Consider the following 22416-nt stretch of genomic DNA (forward strand, 5'->3'; position numbering starts at 1 on the left):
GAATCAACTATCCTGACTTCAGACTATACTACAAAGCTACAGTCATCAAGACAGTATGGTACTGGTACATAAACAGAAATATAAACCAACAAAACCAAATAGAAAGTCCAGAGATAAACCCATGCACAGATGGGCACCTTATCTTTGACAAGAGAGACAAAAATATACAATGGAGAAAATACAGTCCCTTCAATAAGTGATGCTGGGAAAATTGGACAGCTACATGTAAAAAAAATGAAGTCAGAACACTTTCTAACACCATACACAAAAGTAAATCCAAAATGGATAAAAGGCCTAAATGTAAGGCCAGAAACTATAAAATTCTTTGAGCAAAACATAGGTGGTACACTCTTTGACATAAATCACAGCAAGATCCTCTATGACCTTATGTCCTAGAGTAATAGAAATAAAAGCAAAAATAAGCAAATTGGACCTAATAAAACTTTAAAAATTTTGCACAGCAAAGGAAGCCATTAACAAGGTGAAAAGGCAATCCTCAAAATGAGAAAAAATAATAGTAAATGAAAAACTGATAAAGGATTAATCTCCAAAATATATAAGCAGCTCATGTAGCTCAATATCAGAAAAACAAACAACTCTATCAAAAAATGGGCAGAAGATCAAACAAACATTTCTGCAAAGAACACATACAAATGGCTAATAAACACATGAAAAAATTCTCAACATCACTTATTATTAGCGAAATGCAAAGCTACAATGAGGAATCACCTTCCACCAGTCAGAATGGCCATCATCAAAAGTTCTACAAACAAATGCTGGAGAGGTGTGGAGAAAATGTAACCCCTTTGCACTGTTGGTAGGAATGTAAATTGATATAGCCACTACTGAGACCAGTATGGAGATTTCTTTGAAAACTAGGGATAAAACTACCATGTGACACAGAAATCCCACTATTGGGCATATGCCCCAAGAAAATCATAGCTGGAAAAGACACATGTACCCCAGTATTCATTGCAGCAATATTTACAATAGCCAGGACATAGAAGCAACCTAGATATCCATCAACAGATGAATGGATAAAGAAGTTGTGGCACATAGATACCACAACTGGAATATTGCTCAGCCATAAAATGAATGAATTTGAGTCAATTTTAGTGAGGTCAATAAACCTAAAGTCTGTTATACAGAGTGAAGAAAGGCAGAAAGAGGAAAAGAAATATCGTGTATTAACACATATATATGGAATCTATAAAAATGGTACTGATGAACCTATTTGCAGGGCAAGAATAGAGACTCAGACATAAATTAAAGGTTTATGGACAGAGTGGGGGCAAGAGAGGATGGGATGAATTGAGAGAATAGCATTGAAATATATACATTATCATATGTAAAATAGATAGCTAATGGGAAATTGCTATAACACATGGAGCTCTAATTGGTGCTGTGACAACCGAGAGGGGTGGGATGGAGTGTGAGGTGGGAAGGAGGGAACATATGTATATATACTTATAACCGATTCTCATTGTTTTAGGGGAGAAATCAACAATTATCCTCAAATCAGAAATAAATAAATGTTTAAAGATTAGTCAAGCAACCATGCATAGCTAGTGACTACTCTACTATAGAAGTTACAGATCTATAAGGTAACTATGTGTTTTGGTTTATAGGAATATTTACCATAAAGTTCCTATAAACTAGTTATTCTTAATGGATGCATCTATGTAAATTGGTGGCTGGATTATAGTAATCTGTGTCTACAACAGAAACATAATAATATCTTTTCTGAAATCATAAGACAAACAATGTACCTGATGGATACATTAATCCTCAATTAAAATGTATTCTTCATATAATTTATAACATTTCTATTTTTTCATGATTTACAAAAAGCAAGACTATTTCAGTAGCCTAGCAAGTTGAACAACTATAGAGTAAACAGTAACCTCTTTCCTGAATTTCAAATATGCCCTAATTGTTTTAAAAAATTGTTTCACATATAAATTTGCATACTTTTTTTGTAAAACATATGTATAAAGTGAGATATAAATAAAATGATTAAGAAAATATATAAGAATTTGCTGATACTTGCAAAATCCCTTGCAGAAGAATAAAAGAAGAAAAAATTAGATCATTTTTATTTAGAGACAAATTTTATTTAAACAATCTTTCTAGGTTATAGTATATTATGACAGAGTTTTATAAATAGCTGTAATGAAAAATATTTTTTCATATATTAGTGAAAGTGCCATCTTTAAATAAATAATTCATGGAAGTTTAATTGTAAGGATATGGATATCTAAAATAGCTAAATACTTAGAATTCAAAAGAAATAAACATAATCAGTTTTGTTTATAAACAGTCATACAGCTAAATTTTTGGATAGTGTGTTAATAACATGCTTTCTGTTTGAGGTTAATAATATACTATAACAAAATAATTCAAGTTAACCTTCATTTCCCTGGTAGCTCAGCTGGTAAATAATCTGCCTGCAGTGCAGGAGACCAGGGTTCAACCCCTGGATTGGGAAGATCCCCTCGAGAAGGAAATGGCAAACCACTCCAGTATCCTTGCCTGGAAAATCCCATAGACACCTAAGTCTGGTGGGCTGCAGTCCATGGGTTGCAGAGTCTGGCATGACTGAGTGACTAAAATTTTAGAAAATTAATATATATCATACCTCTATGAAAAATTTTATATCTAGATTTATTAATAAAATAGAAAAAGTATGTCACTATAAAAACATGCAGATAATGCTGAGGCATTTTATAATTCCTTATTAGAAAAGTGAAATTTAAATATTTAAACTATAGTATTTGTTGCTAATTAGTGACTTTTGGATAGCAAGTAATTTTATGACTGATTTAAAGCATATTATCATTTCAATTTGTATGAAAATTTATCTTATTCTTGGTTTATCATAACCTTGGTTATGATTATTTCTTGCTTTTGTTTGCCTGAACAATACAATAAGAAGACCCATCTCTTCATCTGGCAAAAGATATAACTTTTTCATCTTCTATTTACCCTGGTAGCATTCAATTTCAATAGCTTCATTACTTTTAGACTTTATTCTGTTTTATTGTTCTTTCATCATATGCTTTCTTAGATGACTATTAATCTCAACTAAAAGTCTTACATAAATTTCAAGAAAAGGATCAACATTTTCACAAAATACTAAGAAAGTTAAAATATTTGTATTTTTTCAAAGTTGACTTTGATTTTTCATTCCAATAATAATAAAGAATTATTTTATTTAGATGTTTCCTTTTTAAGGCATACTCTATTCATAGAAGATTGTTTCAGCATCACCTAACTCCTGTCAATTTGAAATTGCAACTAAGATGCAAACCTTAAGGGTAAAGGAGAGTGCTTTATCCTGCTGTACTTAAAGGCAATATTTTGATAAGATCCAGAAAGTCCTAAACAAAGTACTGTAACTACTAATCTAGCCATCTTCATCACTACTCAACAGAATGGAGATACACATTTTTTTTTTTTTTACTGCATTGTCCTTGTTTGTCCTCTGCCATGTTTTTCATTATACTAGCAATGAAGTAGATAACTATTTTCAAATAGAGTCCCCATTTAAAAAACAATATTTTTTCATGATTTACAAAAAAAGATCAGATTCCAGATTCTTTTAAATAAGAATGTCTCTAACTGTAACAGAGTTAACATTTCCAAAATGAATTTAACACATTTCACAAATGCATTTATTTTTAGCAAATGAGCATCAGCTATACATTTGGAGTACATTTTTAGTACGAATTTTAAATTGCCCAATAGGCAATCCCCAAAGTTTAGTTACAAAATTTTTAGTAAAAGGCAGCATTGGTGGATGAGGCATGTAATAAAGAGCCTGTTTTAAATACATAAATTTGGATTATCTTGCAGGCAGGATGAAGAGGCAGTTCTATTCATTTATAACTATATCCACCTGCATGAAGATAAAACTGTAAGCTTTCCAACCAGTCATTCCAATACAATTATTCAAATTAGAACATTATAATAATTCTAAAGTGTTCTTGGTAGTGAGACTGTGTCTGTTCATAGAAATTAAAGGTTACTATGTAACATTTATATATGTGATCAGTCTTCTTATATATTTACCTTCTAAGAAAATCTAAGGCAGTCTATTATTTATTTAAAATACAATACTGAGGGCATACTGCTGCTACTGCTGCTGCTAAGTCGTTTCGGTAGTGTCTGACTCTGTGCGACCCCATAGACGGCAGCCCACCAGGCTCCCCCCGTCCCTGGGATTCTCCAGGCAAGAACACTGGAGTGGGTTGCCATTTCCTTCTCCAATGCATGAAAGTGAAAAGTGAAAGTGAAGTCGCTCAGTCGTGTCCGACTCTTAGCGACCCCATGGACTACAGCCTACCAGGCTCCTCCATCCATGGGATTTTCCAGGCAAGAGTACTGAAGTGGGGTGCCATTGCCTTCTCCATGTTAGATCCACCCAAAAAAACAAGACCAAAACAAAGAGGCAAATAAAGCAAAGGAGTAGATACTACTAGGAGAACATACAGATACATAAGTGAACAGGGAATTTGACTTAGATTTTTAGGAACCAAGGCAAAGCAGATTTAGATTAGGTATTTTCATTTTGCCATAAAAAGATACATAAAATCTGTCTATAGAAATAAACTGTTCCTGGGGAATAATATCATAAGAGATTTCTATTTACCTTGCTGCTAAGTCGCTTAAATCGTGTCCGACTCTGTGTGACCCCATAGACGGCAGCCCACCAGGCTCCCCCATCCCTTGGATTCTCCAGGCAAGAACACTGGAGTGGATTGCCATTTCCTTCTCCAATGCATGAAAGTGAAAAGTCAAAGTGAAGTCGCTCAGTTGTGTCTGACTCCTAGCGACCCCATGGACTGCAGCCTACCAGGCTCCTCCGTCCACGGGATTTGCCAGGCAAGATTACTGGAGTGGGTTAACTCTAAGCCCTCCTCAGAGATATATGACCTCCTAGTTCCAGGTGCAAGTCTAGAATAGGGATCCAGATTTAACCAGAGCTGATAAGAATTTTAAGAGGATTGGAAGAAATAAAAACTCTGCAAATTTGAAAGAGATGAGATGGCCAGCACGCCCCACCAGTTTCCATGGCAGCTAGAAATTATTCTCTTGTTGTTGCTGTTTAGTCTTTAAGTCATTTCCAACTCTTTGCAATGCCATGGACCACAGTCTGCCAGATTCCTCAATCCATGGGATTTCCCAGGCAAGAATACTGGAGTGGGTTGCCATTCCCTTCTCCAGGGGATCGTCTATTTACCTTAGTAGCATTTAATTTCAATAGCTTCATTACTTTTAAACTTTATTCTATTTTATTGTTCTTTTATCATATGCTTTTTTAGATGCCTATTAATTAGATGTGTGTAAATAATGGTAAGTCTGGGCAATATTTTAAATTAGAGTATGAGGTGACCAAGAGGTAAGGAATCCACCTGCCAATGCAGGAGGCACAAGAGAGGTGAGTTCAATCCATGAGTCAGAAGATTCCCTGGAGAAGGAAATGGCAACGCACTCTATTATTCTTGCTTGGAAAATTCCATGGGCAGAGGAGCCTGGCGGGCTACAGTCCATACGGTTGCAGAGTCAGACATGACTGAGCAACTGAGCACGCACATTAAACTCAGACCTGGAGATAACGTTGAAATAACTCTAAGGTTACAAGCAGCAAATATGCCACTAAATCATCCTTCAGTGAAGGCACTTCTGTGCTGAGGTGATATGGTCCAGGCACATGGCAGTCTGATGACCGTACCACTTTAGCAAGACAGCAGATGGGTAACTCAAACATTGGAGGGCAATTTGCTGTTTATCTGCAGAGCACAGCATTTGTCACATAAACAACATACATTTTATTTTTAAAAGATGCATGTGAGAGTTTTTTGTTTGTTTTATTTATATTAGATTTTTTAGTATGTGAGAAAAATCACAGAAATATTGAAAAGTGAAGAAAGGTTTTTATATTTAAATATTTTAGGGGTATGACTTTTAAACATAAAAGTTTTACTATATTGTCATTTTTATTATAAAAATTATATATATATTATAGAAATGATACATATGTGTATATGTATTGTGGAAATGTTAGAAAATGCAAGCAATAAAAAGAAAATTAAAAATTACATATGGTTATCACCTAGCAATAATCATTGTTAATTTTTTGGTATATCTTCTTGATACTTCTATAGTTATAGGATTATTTATTCTAATGAACTTTATCATATACGCTTATGAATTTTAATTCACAGATTGTCATTCAAGTGGAGAGATGAGATTTCTCCCTTGTGTTGTCACTTCCAACTTAACAAAATTTTCACACATTCAATCTTTCAAAGCTATACTAAATCAACCATCTCTCTATCGACATCTGTCTGCCTCTGACTGCTCGATAGCCTAGAGTCAACTGAGAATAAACACTGCTCTCTTCTGAGAGGGTAAAGCATTTACTGGTCCCCACAAAGAAAGCAAGGAGTGATAAGGAGACACCTCAAGGCAGCATCGATGACATTTTCTTGCCTAAGAGATACTCTCCATTTCCACAACATCCTAGATTAGAAAGCTTTTTCTTGAATACTTCTCATAGAAAGCTGATGATCATAAGTAGCTTTCAGCAGCAAGAAATCTGAATATTTATTGATAGATGTAATGAAAAAATGGACTCTATTTAGTCAGCACACATTATGGGACATGCAATGACAAGGTAGTGTCAATGCTGTATCTGATTTTGCTCCACTGACACATCTAAGGAAACTGGCAACATACAACACAGGACTGGGCATCGAGCAGCCTCCTCAGAATCCCCTGTGAGCCACAGGAAGTGTCAGTGGCAAGGCCACTAGTGAGCCCCTGGACCATGGCCAAGGCTCTGGTTCTGAAATGATGCTCCCTGTCTCAGGCCCCAGGTGGGATGTGCTGAAGATGTGGAATGACAGGCACTCGGGTGGCAGCTGTATAATACGCAAGAGCAGGGTAGCTGCAAGCCCAGCAGGCAGAACAAATGCCTAAGGATGTGCAGAAGCACAGTCCAGAGCCATGCTACACAGCTGCCAATTGGAAGAACAGGAAGGGCCCATCTGAGATAATCATCAACGATGGAGTGACTCTTTTTGCAGAAAAAGGTAGGGTAACCATCAGATTGAAAAGCAGGGGGGAGACTCCTGCAAATGAATCATGGGCTTGCAAAAGAGATGAATTTGTTTTAACCAGTAGGCATATTTAGTAACTATTTTCAGCCTCCATTTCTTTCTCTGAACAAACCAACAAGTCTTATCTGAGAGGAAAACAAAACAGGAATTTAGAATCTAGCTGAGTGTTTAATCAATGGGCTGGTTATTCATGGGAGGCTCTGAACAGAGCTTTCTGAGCTTTTGTCTTAGGGTGGAAGAAGGAGTAAAGAGATTTGTGACAAACATTGATGAAAGATAGCAGATGTTGGCATTGATGAGGGGCGGGGGCTGGTTTTGAGTGGCTCTGGAGCAGTGGTTGTGAAGAATAATGAGGGAGGGACTATGTTCATATGAGGTTGTGGCTACAAGCACTGGGAACCCAAGCCCTGGCAACCTAGCTCATCACAGTGACAGCAGACCACGAGGCCTCTCTCTCCTCTCTGCAAACTGACCCAGTTGGCATACTGGGTATTCACAATTATAGTCTCCAGTTGCTATTGTTTTTCAGTCGCTCAACTGACTCATGTCCAACTCTTTGCACTCAAATGGACTGCAGCACAATAGGCTTGCCTGTCCTTCACTATCTCCCTGAATTTGCTCAAACTTGTGTCCATGAGCCGATGATGGCATCCAACCATCTCATCCTCTGTCGCCCCCTTCTCCTCCTGTCCTCAATCCTTCCCAGCATCAAGGTCTTCTCCTATGAGTTGGCTCTTTGCACCAGGTGGCCAAAGTGTTGGAGCTTCAGCTTCAGCATCAGTTGTTGCAATGAATATTCAGGATTGATTTCCTTTAGGATTGACTGGTTTGATCTCCTTGCCGTCCTTGCTGTCCAAGGGGTTCCCAAGTGTCTTCTCCAGTGCCACAGTTCAAAAGTATCAATTCACTCAGCCTTCTTTATGGTCCAACTCTCACATCTGCACATGACTACTGGAAAAACCATAATTTTGACTATGGACTTTTGTTGGCAAAGTGATGTCTCTCCTTTTTAATATGCTCTCTAGGTTTATCATAGCTTTTCTTCCAAGGAGCAAGCATATTAATTTCAAGGCTGCAGTTACCATACACAATGATTTTGGAGCCCAAAGTAAAGTCAGTTACTGTTTCCATTGTCTCCCCATTTATTTGCTGTGAAGTAATAGGACTGGAGGCCATGATCTTCCTTTTTTGAATGTTGAGTTTCAAGCCAGCTTTTTTGCTCTCTTCTTTTACCTTCATCCGGAATGAAATATGGCAAAGGCTAATAGAGTTTTGCCAAGAGAACGCACTGGTCATAGCAAACACTCTTCCAACAACACAAGAGAAGACTCTACACATGGACATCACCAGATGGTCAACATTGAAATCAGACTGATTATATTCTTTGCAGCCAAAGATGGAGAAGCTCTATATAGTCAGCAAAAATAAGACCGGGAGCTGATGTGCCTCAGATCATGAACTCCTTATTGCCAAATTCAGACTGAAATTGAAGAAAGTAGGGGAAACCACTAGAACATTCAGGTAAGACCTAAATCAAATCCCTTATGATTATACAGTGGAAGTGAGAAATAGATTTACGGGACTAGATCTGATAGATAGAGTGCCTGATGAACTATGGATGGAGGTTTGTGACGTTGTACAGGAGACAGGGATCAAGGCCATCCCCATGGAAAAGAAATGCAGAAAAGCAAAATGGCTGTCTGGGGAGGCCTTACAAATAGCTGTGACAAGAAGAGAAGTGAAAAGCAAAGGAAAAAAGGAAGGATATAAGTATCTGAATCAGAGTTCCAAAGAATAGCAAGAAGAGATAAGAAAGCCTTTTTCAGTGATCAATGCAAAGAAATAGAGAAAAACAACAGAATGGGAAAGACTAGAGATCTCTTCAAGAAATTTAGACATACCAAGGGAACATTTCATGCAAAGATGGGCTCGATAAAGGACAGAAATGGTATGGACTTAACAGAAGCAGAAGATATTAAGAAGAGGTGGCAAGAATACACAGAAGAATTGTACAAAAAAGATCTTCATGACCCGGATAATCACAATGGTGTGATCACTCACCTAGAGCCAGACATCCTGAAATGTGAAGTCAAGTGGACCTTAGAAAGTATCACTACGAACAAAGCTAGTGGAGGTGATGGCATTCCAGTTGAGCTATTTCAAATCCTGAAAGATGATGCTGTGAGAGTGCTGCCGTCAATATGCCAGCAAATTTGGAAAACTCAGCAGTGGCCAGAGGACTGGAAAAGGTCAGTTTTCATTCCAATCCCAAAGAAAGGCAATGCCAAAGAATACTCAAATCACTGCAAAACTGCACTCATCTCATACACTAGTAAAGTAATGCTCAAAATTCTCCAAGCCAGGCTTCAGCAATAAGTGAACCGTGAACTCCCTGATGTTCAAGCTAGTTTTAGAAAAGGCAGAGGAACCAGAGATCAAATTGCCAATATCTGCTGGATCATGGAAAAAGTAAGAGAGTTCCAGAAAAACATCTATTTCTGCTTTATTGACTATGCCAAAGCCTTTGACTGTGTGAATCACAATAAACAGCGGAACATTCTGAAAGAGATGGGAATACCAGACCACCTGACCTGCCTCTTGAGAAACCTGTATGCAGGTCAGGAAGCAACAGTTAGAACTGGACAGGGAACAACAGACTGGTTCTAAATAGGAAAAGGAGTACATCAAGGCTGTATATTGTCACCCTGCTTATTTAACTTACATGCAGAGTACACCATGAGAAACGCTGGGCTGGAAGAAACACAAGCTGGAATCAAGATTGCCAGGAGAAATATTAGTAACCTCAGACATGCAGATGACACCGCCCTTATGGCAGAAAGTGAAGAGGAACTAAAAAGCCTCTTGATGAAAGTGAAAGTGGAGAGTGAAAAAGTTGGCTTAAAGCTCAGCATTCAGAAAATGAAGATCATGGCATCTGGTCCCATCACTTCATGGAAAATAGATGGGGAAACAGTGGAAACAGTGTCAGACTTTATTTTTTTGGGCTCCAAAATCACTGTAGATGGTGATTGCAGCCGTGAAATTAAAAGATGCTTACTCCTTGGAAGGAAAGTTTTGAGCAACCTAGATAGCATATTGAAAAGCAGAGACATTACTTTGCCAACAAAGGTCCTTCTAGTCAAGGCTATGGTTTTTCCTGTGGTCATGTATGGATGTGAGAGTTGGACTGTGAAGAAAGCTGAGTGCCGAAGAATTGATGCTTTTGAACTGTGGTGTTGGAGAAGACTCTTGAGAGTCCCTTGGACTGCAAGGAGATCCAACCAGTCTATTCTGAAGGAGATCAGCCCTGGGTGTTCTTTGGAAGGAATGATGCTAAAGCTGAAACTCCAATACTCTAGCCACCTCATGCGAAGAGTTGACTCATTGGAAAAGACTCTGATGCTGGGAGGGATCGGGGACAGGATGAGAAGGGGACGACAGAGGCTGAGATGGTTGGATGGTATCCCCAACTCGATGGACATGAGTTTGAGTGAACTCTGGGAGTTGGTGATAGACAGGGAGGCCTGGCGTGCTGCAATTCATGGGGTCGCAAAGAGTCAGACGTGACTGAGCGACTGAACTGAACTGAACTTCACCTTCATCAAATAGGCTTTTTACTTCCTCTTCACCTTATGCCATTATAGTGGTATCATCTGCATATCTGAGGTTATTGACACTTCTCCTAGAAACCTTGATTTCAGCTTGGATTTCATCCAGCCCAGCCCAGCATTTTGCATGATGTACTCTGCATATAAGTTACATAAGCAGGGTGATAACATACACCCTTGATGTACTCCTTTCCCAATTTGGAACCAGTCTTTGTTTCAGGCCTGGTTCTAATTGTTGCTTCTTCACCTGCATACAGATTTCTCAGGAGGCAGATAAGGTGGTCTGATATTCCATCTCTTTAAGATTTTTCCACAGTTTGTTGTGATCCACACAGTCAAAGCCTTTAGCATAGTCAATGAAGCAGAAGTAGATGATTTTTTGGAATTCTCTTGCTTTTTCTATAATCCAACTGTTGTTGGCAATTTGATCTCTTATTCCTCTGCCTTTTCAAAATGAAGCTTGAACATCTGGAAATTATCTGTTCACATACTGTTAAAGCCTTGCTTGAAGGATTTTGAGCATCATCTTGCTAGCATGTGAAATGAGGGCAATTGTGCACTAGTTTGAACATTCTTTGGCATTGCCCTTCTTTGGGATTAGAAAATTGACCTTTTCCAGTCCTGTGGCCACTGTTGAGTTTTCCAAATTTGCTGGCATATCAAATTCAACTGTTTAACAGCATCACCTTTTAGGATTTGAAATAGCTCAGATGGAATTCCATCATTTCCACTAGCTTTGCTCTTAGTAATGCTTCTTAAGGCCCATTTGACTTTGCACTCCAGGATGTCTGCCTCTAGGTGAGTGGCCACACTATCTTGGTTATCTGGGTCATTTTTGTACAGTTCTTTTGTTTAGTCTTACCCATCTCTTCTTAATACCATACCATTCTGCTTCTCTTAGATCCATACCATTTTTGTCCTTTATTGCATCCATCTTTGCATGAAACATCTCTTGGTATCTCTAATCTTCTTGATGAGATCTCTAGTCTTTCCCATTCTATTGTTTTCCTCTATTTCTTTGCATTGTTCACTTAAGAAGGTTTATCTTTCCTTGCTATTGTTTGGAACTCTGCATTCAGATGGGTATATCTTTCCTTTTCTCCTTTGCCTTTTGCTTCTCTTCTTTTCTCAGTTATTCATAAGCTTCCTCAAGCAGCCATTTTGCCTTGCTGCACTTCTTTTCTTGGGTATGATTTTGGTCACTGCCTCTTTTACAATGTTGAAAGTGAAAGTGAAGTCGGTCAGTCCTGTCCGACTCTTTGCGACCCCATGAACTGTAGCCTACCAGGCTCCTCCATCCATGGGATTTTCCAGGCAAGAGTACTGGAGTGGGTTGCCATTTCCCTCTCCAGGGGATCTTCCCAACCCAGGGATCGAACCTGGGTCTCCTGCATTCCAGGCAGACGCTTTAACCTCTGAGCCACCAGGAAGTACAATGTTATGAACCTCTTTCTGCTTGCAGGGGAAATAGATTTCCATGGAAAGCATCAAAGGTGGCTTTGATGAACATGAATAACCTTCCAGACTCAGAAAAACTAGGAAGATTTTGAAGGGATGTTGAGATGCTTTGCGAATGGGGTTTGCTGGAAGGAATATCCTAATTTAAGCATTAATGTGACTGTGATCTCACTTGCCCCTATAGAAAGGTGCAACCTAAAGCATTCAATTTACATGTAAAAATTCCTATGCTTCAAATGCTTTTGGGCCATCTGTCTGTCTTCTTTGGAGAAATGTCTGTTTAGATATTCTGCCCATTTTTTTGATTGAATTTTTTTTTTTAATACTGAGCTGCATAAGCTTTTTGTATATTTTGGAGATTAATCTCCTGTGGGCCCCTTTGTTTGCAAATGTTTTCTCCCATTCTGTGGGTTGCCTTTTCATTTTCTTTGTAGTTTCCTTTGCTGTGAAAAACCCTTAATTAGGTCCCATTTGTTTAACATTACTAATTACTGGAGAAATGAAAATCAATACTTCAATGAGGTATCCCCTCACACATATCAGAACAGCCATCATGAAAAAATCTGCAAGCAACAGGACTGTAAATTGTTGCAGCCACTATGGAAACGGAGTGGAAGTTCCTTAAAAAACCAAATATAGAATATCATATGCTCCAGCAATCCCACTCCTGGGCGTATATCCAGAGAAAACTATAATTCAAAAAGATAAATGCACCCTGGTGTTCTCTGCAGTGCTTTTTACCATAGCCAAACATGGAAGCAACCTAAATGTCCATCAGCAGATGAATAAAGAATACATGGTATATAGATATACATATACATATATATATATATATATATACACAATGAAATATTACTCAGCCATAAAAAATAATGAAATAATTCCATTTGTAACAACATGGACGGACCTGGAGACTATCATACTCAGTGAAGTAAGTCAGAAAGACAAATATTATATGATATCACTTTTATGTGGAATCTAATAAAAATGATACAAATGAATTTTTTTATAAAACAGAAACAGACTTACAGATCACAAATCAACTTTACTGTTACCAAAGGGGGAATGTGAAGGAAAAGGATGAATTAGGAGTTTGGGATTAACATATACACACTACAGGTGGCACTAGTGGTACAGAACTCGCCTGCCAATGCAGGAGAAATAAGAGACGTGGGTTCAGTCCCTGGAGGAGGAAATGGCAACCCACTGCAGTAGGTTGCAGTATTCTTGCCTGGAGAATCCCCGAAACAGAGGACCTGGAAGTCTACAGTCCATAGAGTTCGTGAGAGTTGGACACAACTGAAGCAATTTAGCATGTATATAAACTAGGTTAACTAACAAGGACCTACTATATAGCACAGGAGACTCTATTCAATATTCTGTAATAACCTATATGGGAAATGAATATGAAAAAGAATGGAGATATATATAAATAAATGTAACTCACTTCATTTTACATCTGAAACACAACATTGTAAATCAACTATACTCCAATAAACATTTTTTAAAAATTCACTTGTTCCAGGTCATAGTTGTTCTGAGCTATTAATTACACAAAATAGATGATAGGGCCCAAATCAGGTCCTGGAATCAAAAGTTACTTAGTATTTCCCAAGTAGCACTGAGAGGAACTTTATGTGCCTTTTCCATTTTAATCTTCACAAGCCACTTTACAAATTATTAAGTAAAAACTACTAATGTCTCTGACATAAATTTCAAGGAGGTAATAATCTACCCAGCATAGCACAGCATAACAAAGTTGTAAGTAACGGAGTCAGAACAATAAGAGAGTTCCCAATCAGAGGTTTTCCTGTTTTCTGGGAGGGATTTTTTGCTTTATAATTTTTTTTCTGCTTAGACTTGTAATTCTCAAATGGAAGTGGGAGGAGAGGTAAGCGGGGACATAATTAGAATCTGGGTCTGCATAGCTTGAGAAAGCATAACCAACACATCTGTTGCTTTCATTATACATATTTTAGAAAATAAAGCTTTGTTGCTTTTTAAAGATGCAAGCAGAAACAGACCCAGAGACATAGAAAACAAATTATGCTGTACTCATAAAACTAATAGCATTGTAAGTCAGCTATAACTCAATAAAAATAAATAAATAAAATAAAACTATATTCACTCCAAAAAGTAAGGTTTGATATGAATGCTTTTCACTGGTGGGGATACTGAAGGACAGCCTGAGAATCCTCACAGCATTACACGGGCAGTGAATCCCTACATCTCCCCATGCTAACCCACCATGGGACCTGGCCTAGACAGCAGTTCAATGAGAACATCAAAATGTTCATTTTTGTTTCTCTTTGAGTACTGGAATAATGCGCAATTTTTATTTTCCCATTTTCCACAATGAACTTGCATTTTTCCTAATCATAGAAACAGTTATAAAATGCAGGTTCAACTTTTTAATCTAGTACTTTCACTATAATATGGAAATTATTTTTGATTGAGTAGTCATAGTGAAAAGGTAGTAAACAGAAGTGTATGGGTAATTATATAAACATGTCTATAAGAAAAACAATGAAGGAAAATACAGTAAGTCCCAATTTATTTTGATTGTCCTTTAAAATCTGCTTCCATTACCCAAACCTAGGTAATAGTAAGCCATCTAAACAATGGTTTTCTTGCAGCTATATCAACTGTTTGGATGCTTTTTAATTTGATATTCAGTAAATATTTATTAAATCTTTAATAAATATAAAACAGAAAATATACTAACAAATAAACTACTTATTGCTTTAAGGGACAGAGAAAAAAGAGAAGGGTAAGGGGCTGTATCTGCCTCCAAGGGGAAAATCAGTTACCTGTGGTGTATATTAAACCCATAAACCTGCATGAAAGTTTTACACTGTTTGCTATTAGCCTTCCCTAGATTCAGATAAGCCAGTGGTTGAAACGGGAAAAATGGTGGAAAATCTCTCTGATAGGGAGGCACTCACTGTTCCTGTTCATGTGTTTGATTCTCTCAGTGTGTAGGCTTGGAAAACAGTGGAGAAGCACCAGCCCAGGTGCTGTGCAGAGCTGTCCAAAGGTGTCACACAGAACACATGAGAGAGACAGATTATTGGCCAACTTTTGTTCTGATTTGCTTTGCTTTCACTTCTCAAAGGAAGCACTTCACTCCACCTTTAAGCCCCTAAACAAACACACACAATGGCCAAATGATATTGGATGCTGAAGGATAAAATTTTTCTCACTGTAATGAGACGGTGATTGCTTCAGCCCCGGCGCTCATATGCTGGAGTAGCAGAGCATCAGTTAGCAGAGGCCCTGAGGAGGGTTGGTGAGGCAGAACTCCATGTTTCTGGCGAAGGTTAGACAATGAATGGGCCTCAGTGAATGGTTAAAGTACCAGAATTTAAAATAACACTACCAAACCTAGATTCCTAAGTGCCATGTAGAATAAGATCTCAATCTCTTTTATAGGAGCCAACTGGATTCAATTGTTTAAGAATACTAACAAGTTAAGATAGAGTAGTAGATATCCTATGAACCATGCAAATATAAGTGCTCTTAATCAACCACTTTCACTGAGGTGTGCAGTTGGAATACTTTTGAAATTGACATTTGCATTGCTTTTCTAAGTTACAATAAGTTTTTTTTTAGGTAAAGTCTATCCTTGTAGAAGATTCACTGTCCTGAATTACAGTGTATCTTTTTCTTCCCCTGTTCCTCCAGTCATTAGAATGACCTCAGAACTCTCATTAGAAATATTTCCTAGATTATTTCCTATGGTGGCTACTGAGTATACAATGAAAGCACCATTCAAACTATTAAGAAGGAAAAGGCAAATTTTCTGAGTCGTTACTACCTTATCTCACTTTCATTACACACTTCAGTCTTACCCAAGAGTACTTCCTTACACTGATTTATCCTCTAAAAGAGGAGGTCAATAAATGAGAAGCAGAAACAATGTAATATGGATTATAAACAGTGGGCATGCATAGTGGAAGGAAAAGAAAGCATTAAACAGTTTACTAGGAAAAAGAAAGTGGGCTGCAGTTTATCAATTTAGGGTTCCAAGAAAGAAAATACATTATTTTGAGACTCATTTATATAGGGTCTGCCTCTCCCTGGACCCCTCACCCTATCTCCCTTCATAAGTCACATGCTGTCTAGACCAGATTCAAGGCTCACTCTGAAAAGATTACATTCACAGGGTCACTGGGAGTGAAGGCAGGGGCAGGAGCCTTCAGCCTGGAGAATGGAGCTTTGATTTATGTTGGCTTGCAAATTTAAGTTCTGACCGGGACTTTTCTACCTTTCCAATCCAAAAAGCAAGAATGACAACAAAAGAAAAACAACCTGTACTATAATATAAATGAGTACAATAACTTAGAATAAAGGCAACCTATTTAAATAGGGCTTTATATGGTTACAGATAATTGCTGTATTACAACTTTTGCATACTACTCTTATAAATCATATCATTAGATAATCCTTATTTTTCCCAGTATTACAAAATTATTCACATGAATATTTCATTTATAATGTATTAAATAAAGAAAAGCAGATAAATTACAGCTCTTTATCAAACAAGATTAAAAGTCAAAGGATAATATTAATACATAGTAATACTGAAATCTTTATGTTCATATTTATTTCATTGTTTATATTTCACTTCAAACAAATATTCACTTGCTCTCACACCTTTCATATACATTTTCATTTAATTCAAAGGTCAAATGCCAGTGGTGTGGATCAAATGTAATAAATAAGAGTGGGGAAAAAAATCAAATGTTATTTGCCTTTTCACCATCATGATCATGATAGTAAAAAGAATAAACTAAACTGAGTTTTATATACTGGCCGGTGAAAGAGGTTTTCATTGTTATGAAGTAGGCATGCATAAGAACAAGGACACAGAGAGTTCATAAAATGTCAGTTCACAATGAAATATATGCTCTCTTGTTTCCTGTGGGTTTGGCTTCATATGCTCTCAGACTGAAAATATGGATAATATAACAGAGTGGTGTTCAGAAAGGAGTGAAGAACTGCGTCCGGAAGAATTCTCCCGAACACTCAGGAACGCAGCTTTGGCTTGGTGTGCACCACTGGGTACCAAGCAAAAAAGATCACTGAGAATTATCATTTCTCCCTTGTGATCTCTGTCTGCATGAGCTACCATTCTAATGACTTAGTTTTCAATTGTTTTTCATGGTTATTTAAGCTCTAAAATTTCCCAAGAAGCACTTTATTTCTTTTTAGAAGACTTAGGCTCAGCAAGGACCATATGAAACTTAAAGACATGAAACAAAGAAAGTAGAGAGTCTGGGTGTCTCAATATTGGAGAATCTGAATAGGGGAAACATTAAAAAAAATCTTACTCAAAAGAAAGGAACTGAAACGAGACAGCAGAGACTAACCCACAAACAAAACCTCTATAAGGCACACCTTTTCCGCCACACAAACTTTCCAGTCTTCCCCAAATGTTTCACATTCTTTCTGATGTCCAAATCTTTGCTCATGCATGGAATGTCCTCCTTTTTCTTTCTACTTGGAATATTCTCATTCAACATTCAGTTAAGATGTCACTTCTTTGGTGAAAGACCCTCCCTGCTCAAGAAATTACCACCTCCTTGACTATGTCACCACCACATATTCCACAGCCTTAAATTGTAGTACTTATGCTACACTGTAATTTGTATTGTCATTTTCCTAATTTTAAGGCCTTCAAATTATGGAAAATAGATGGCAGTTTCTGGGACAAGAAGTAATGAGTTGTCTCAGAGGACACTTTTTCTAATAAGCAAGGATAAATCAGGACAGTGAAAGAGAAAGGGCCTTCCCAGCACAGGGAACATAATCAGCGAAGGTAGAGGCAGAATTAAGATCCCATTCAGGTCTTGGTCTCAGCCAATGCTGAGACTCTGCTGGAGGTAAGCAGTCCATGAGCAAGGCCAATTCATGGGATTGAACGTTATATAAGGCAGCAGGACTCTTTAGTTTTAGCAAGGAAATCACAAAAGCATAGTTGCATTTAATTATGACCATTCTGGCAATAGAGGAGTAGAAAATGGGACCTGGGATAGAGAATTTTGAATCCTTTGTAATAGACAAACGCTTCTCATGGGGAGAACTAAGGTAGCAGCACAGTGGGAGCAACAAGGAAAGAACTGATTTAAGAAAAGTTTGGGAGTTAGTATTGAATATGAGTTGGGGGATACCATAGGCATTTTAATGATTGGTATCCTTAATTAGCAGGCTGATTTTTATATTTCTGATTTGGAAGTGAGTGTAAGTGGTGGTCTGGTCTACCTAGATGGATAACACAAGAGGAAGGAAATGTCTGGAAACAAAGCAGTACTTTTCATTTTTCATTTCGGTTCAGTTCATTTCAGTCGCTCAGTCGTGTCCGACTCTTTGCGACCCCATGAATCGTAGCACGCCAGGCCTCCCTGTCCATCACCAACTCCCGGAGTTCACTCAGAGTCGCCTCCATCGCGTCCGTGATGCAATCCAGCCATCTCATCCTCGGTCGTCCCCTTCTCCTCCTGCCTCCAATCCCTCCCAGCATCAGAGTCTTTTCCAATGAGTCAACTCTTAACATGAGGTGGCCAAAGTACTGGAGTTTTAGCTTTAGCATCATTCCTTCCAAAGAAATCCCAGGGCTGATCTCCTTCAGAATGGACTGGTTGGATCTCCTTGCAATCCAAGGGACTCTCAAGAGTCTTCTCCAACACCACAGTTCAAAAGCATCAATTCTTCGGCACTCAGCTTTCTTCACAGTCCAACTCTCACATCCATACATGACTACTGGAAAAACCATAGCCTTGACTAGATGGACCTTAGTCCATCCAAAGTAATGTCTCTGCTTTTGAATATGCTATCTAGGTTGGTCAAAACTTTCCTTCCAAGGAGTAAGTGTCTTTTAATTTCATGGCTGCAGTCACTATCTGCAGTGATTTGGAGCCCAAAAAAATAAAGTCTGACACTGTTTCCACTGTTTCCCCATCTATTTCCCATGGAGTGATGGGACCAGATGCCATGATCTTCATTTTCTGAATGTTGAGCTTTAAGCCAACTTTTTCACTCTCCTCTTTTACTTTCATCAAGAGGCTTTTTAGTTCCTCTTCACTATCTGCCATAAGGGTGGTGTCATCTGCATATCTGAGGTGATTGATATTTCTCCTGGCAATCTTGATTCCAGCTTGTGTTTCTTCCAGCCCAGTGTTTCTCATGATGTACTCTGCATATAGGTTAAATAAGCAGGGTGACAATATACAGCCTTGATATACTCCTTTTCCTATTTAGAACCAGTCTGTTGTTCCCTGTCCAGTTCTAACTGTTGCTTCCTGACCTGCATACAGGTTTCTCAAGAGGCAGGTCAGGTGGTCTGGTATTCCCATCTCTTTCAGAATGTTCCGCTGTTTATTGTGATTCACACAGTCAAAGGCTTTGGCATAGTCAATAAAGCAGAAATAGATGTTTTTCTGGAACTCTCTTACTTTTTCCATGATCCAGCAGATGTTAGCAATTTGATCTCTGGTTCCTCTGCCTTTTCTAAAACCAGCTTGAACATCAGAAAGTTCACGGTTCATGTATTGCTGAAGCCTGGCTTGGAGAGTTTTGAGCATTACTTTACTAGCATGTGAGATGAGTGCAATTGTGTGGTAGTTTGAACATTCTTTGGCATTGCCTTTCTTTAGATTAGAATGAAAACTGACCTTTTCCAGTCCTCTGGCCACTGCTGAGTTTTCCAAATTTGCTGGCATATTGAGTGCAGCACTTTCACAGCATCATCTTTCAGGATTTGAAACAGCTCTACTGGAATTCCATCACCTCCACTAGCTTTGTTCGTAGTGATACTTTCTAAGGCCCACTTGACTTCACATTCCAGGATGCCAGGCTCTAGATGAGTGATTACATCATCATCATTATCTGGGTCATGAAGATCCTTTTTGTTGTTTTGCCTATGGGGCATCCAGTTGGGAGATGTCTGGTGGGCAGTGCGAATGTCTGGGTCTAATATGAAAGAAAGCAGTGTGATTTGGCAGTAATGGACACTGCAGTCACTTGTCTCTAGGGGCTAAAGGAGTCAATTAAATTGATCAGGGACAGAACAGAGAAGAAGAAAAGTAGCCACATGCCTAGCCTCAGGGGTAGATTATTCACAGAGGGCAAAGTATTTATAGGTAGGGAAACAAAGATGTTACAAAACCTGGATCTGTGGTACATATACACAATGGAGTATTACTCAGCCATTAAGAACAATACATTTGAATCAGTTCTAATGAGGTGGATGAAACTGGAGCCTATTATACAGAGTGAAGTAAGCCAGAAAGAAAAACACCAATAGAGTATACTAAAGCATATATATGGAATTTAGAAAGATGGTAATGATAACCCTGTATGCGAGACAGCAAGAGAGACACAGATGTATAGAAGTCTTTTGGACTCTGTGGGAGAGGGCCAGGGTGGGATGATTTGGGAGAAAGGCACTGAAACATGTATAATATCATATAAGAAATGAATTGCCAGTCCAGGTTCTATGCATGATACTGGATGCTTGGGGCTGGTGCACTGAGGCGACCCAGAGGGATGGTATGGAGAGGGAGGAGGGAAGGGGGTTCAGGATGGGGAACACGTGTATACCTGTGGCAGATTAATGTTGATATATGGCAAAACCAATACAATATTGTAAAGTAATTAACCTCCAATTAAAATAAATTTATATTTAAAATAAAGACCTGGATCTGTTGGGGAGGAAAAAAAAAAAAGCCCTAATTTTGCTAAATTCAGTGGAACGACTTTAGAAGTTGTTTTTTGCTACAGATAAATGTAAAATGTGTGTATATTTTTCCATAAAACATTTGCATAGAAGGAATAGAAGTGGCACTCACTTCCTAATCAGAAATATAAAAATCATCCTGTTAATTAAGGATACCAACTGTTACATTGTATCCCCCAACTCATATTCAATACTAACTCCCAAAGCTTTCTTAAATCTGTTCTTTCCTCATCACTCTCATTGTGCTGCCCATAGATATGAAAATACTCAGAAAAAGTTAAAAACAACAAATGAAGGCTCATATTTAGTAAGACATTTTAAACAAAATTGAATACACTGCAAAAATGTATTTAAAGTAATGCCTTGCAAGTTGTTAGTATCTGGACACTGTAGAAAAAGAATCCTAATGCTGATAAAGGGAAATCTGATATTCACACCAGGATCAACTTAAGTGCGGCTGAGGGCTATAATAAAAAGTTCTATGCTGATCTAGACAGTGCATTAAAAAAGCAGAGGCATCACTTTGTCACCAAAGGTCTGCATAGCCGAAGCTATGGTTTTTCCAGTAGTCATGTATGGATGCGTAGAGTTGGAACATAAAAAAGGCTGAGCACTGAAGAACTGATGCTTTGGGACTGTGGTGCTGCAGAAGACTTCTGAGAGTCTCTCAGACAGCAAGGAGATCAAACCAGTCAATCCTAGAGGAAATCAACCCTGAATATACTTTGGAAAGAATGAAGCTGAAGCTCCAATATTTTGCCACCTGATGCAAAGAGCCAGCTCATTGGAAAAGACCCTGATGCTGGGAAAGATTGAAGGCATGAGGACAAGGGGGCATCAGAGGATGAGATGGTTGGATGCCATCACCAACTCAATGGACACGAGTTTGAGCAAACTCTGGGAGACAGTGAAGGACAAGGAAGCCTGGCATGCTGTAGTCCACCGGGTCGCAAAGAGTCAGACACGACTGAGCTACTGAACAACAACATTGCTGAAGCAGGGGTAGTGAATGTCTTCTTTAAACACATTCATAAATATTGCCATTTTTCAAACCAAATATTCTTATATATACAGTTTTTAAAAGAAACTGAAATATGTTTATAAAGCTAAGTATTCCTTTGTAATGAATACAATTATTTTCTAATATATTTTCTTTTAAAATTCACTCTATACTTTTTGAGGCCTTGTTAATGAGAAGACTGGTATAACTGATACAGATTTATTTCTCTTTCCATAGGACATCAATATCCCACACAATAAAACAAATCAGGGGGTGGCTCATCCATATTCCTAAATCTGAATATTGGTTGTACACCCTTCTAGAGAATCACTGAATTTTCATATTTTTAAGGTCATCTTGTATTCTATAAGACTAGATATTATATAGCTAAGTCAAGTCCCTGAAGTACTGAAGGCTTAATGTATCATTCTAATTCCTTCACAGTGATACCCAATATTTCAGTCTTAACATGTTTCAGAGAAGCAGTTC

General features: G+C 38.1%; 1 protein-coding gene and 1 non-coding gene across 2 annotated transcripts in view; both read right to left on the reverse strand.

Moving 5' to 3' along the window:
* PDZRN4 (PDZ domain containing ring finger 4) overlaps window positions 1–22416 on the reverse strand; it is a 417074-nt gene that overhangs the window by 272581 nt on the left and 122077 nt on the right. The gene's annotated exons all lie outside the window — the stretch shown is intronic.
* TRNAS-GGA (transfer RNA serine (anticodon GGA)) lies at window positions 12090–12162 on the reverse strand. The gene has a single exon. It is a non-coding gene; the product is annotated as a tRNA-Ser (tRNA).

The sequence above is a fragment of the Budorcas taxicolor genome, chromosome 5 (assembly GCF_023091745.1).
Source record: "Budorcas taxicolor isolate Tak-1 chromosome 5, Takin1.1, whole genome shotgun sequence".
Taxonomy (NCBI): Eukaryota; Metazoa; Chordata; class Mammalia; order Artiodactyla; family Bovidae; genus Budorcas; species Budorcas taxicolor.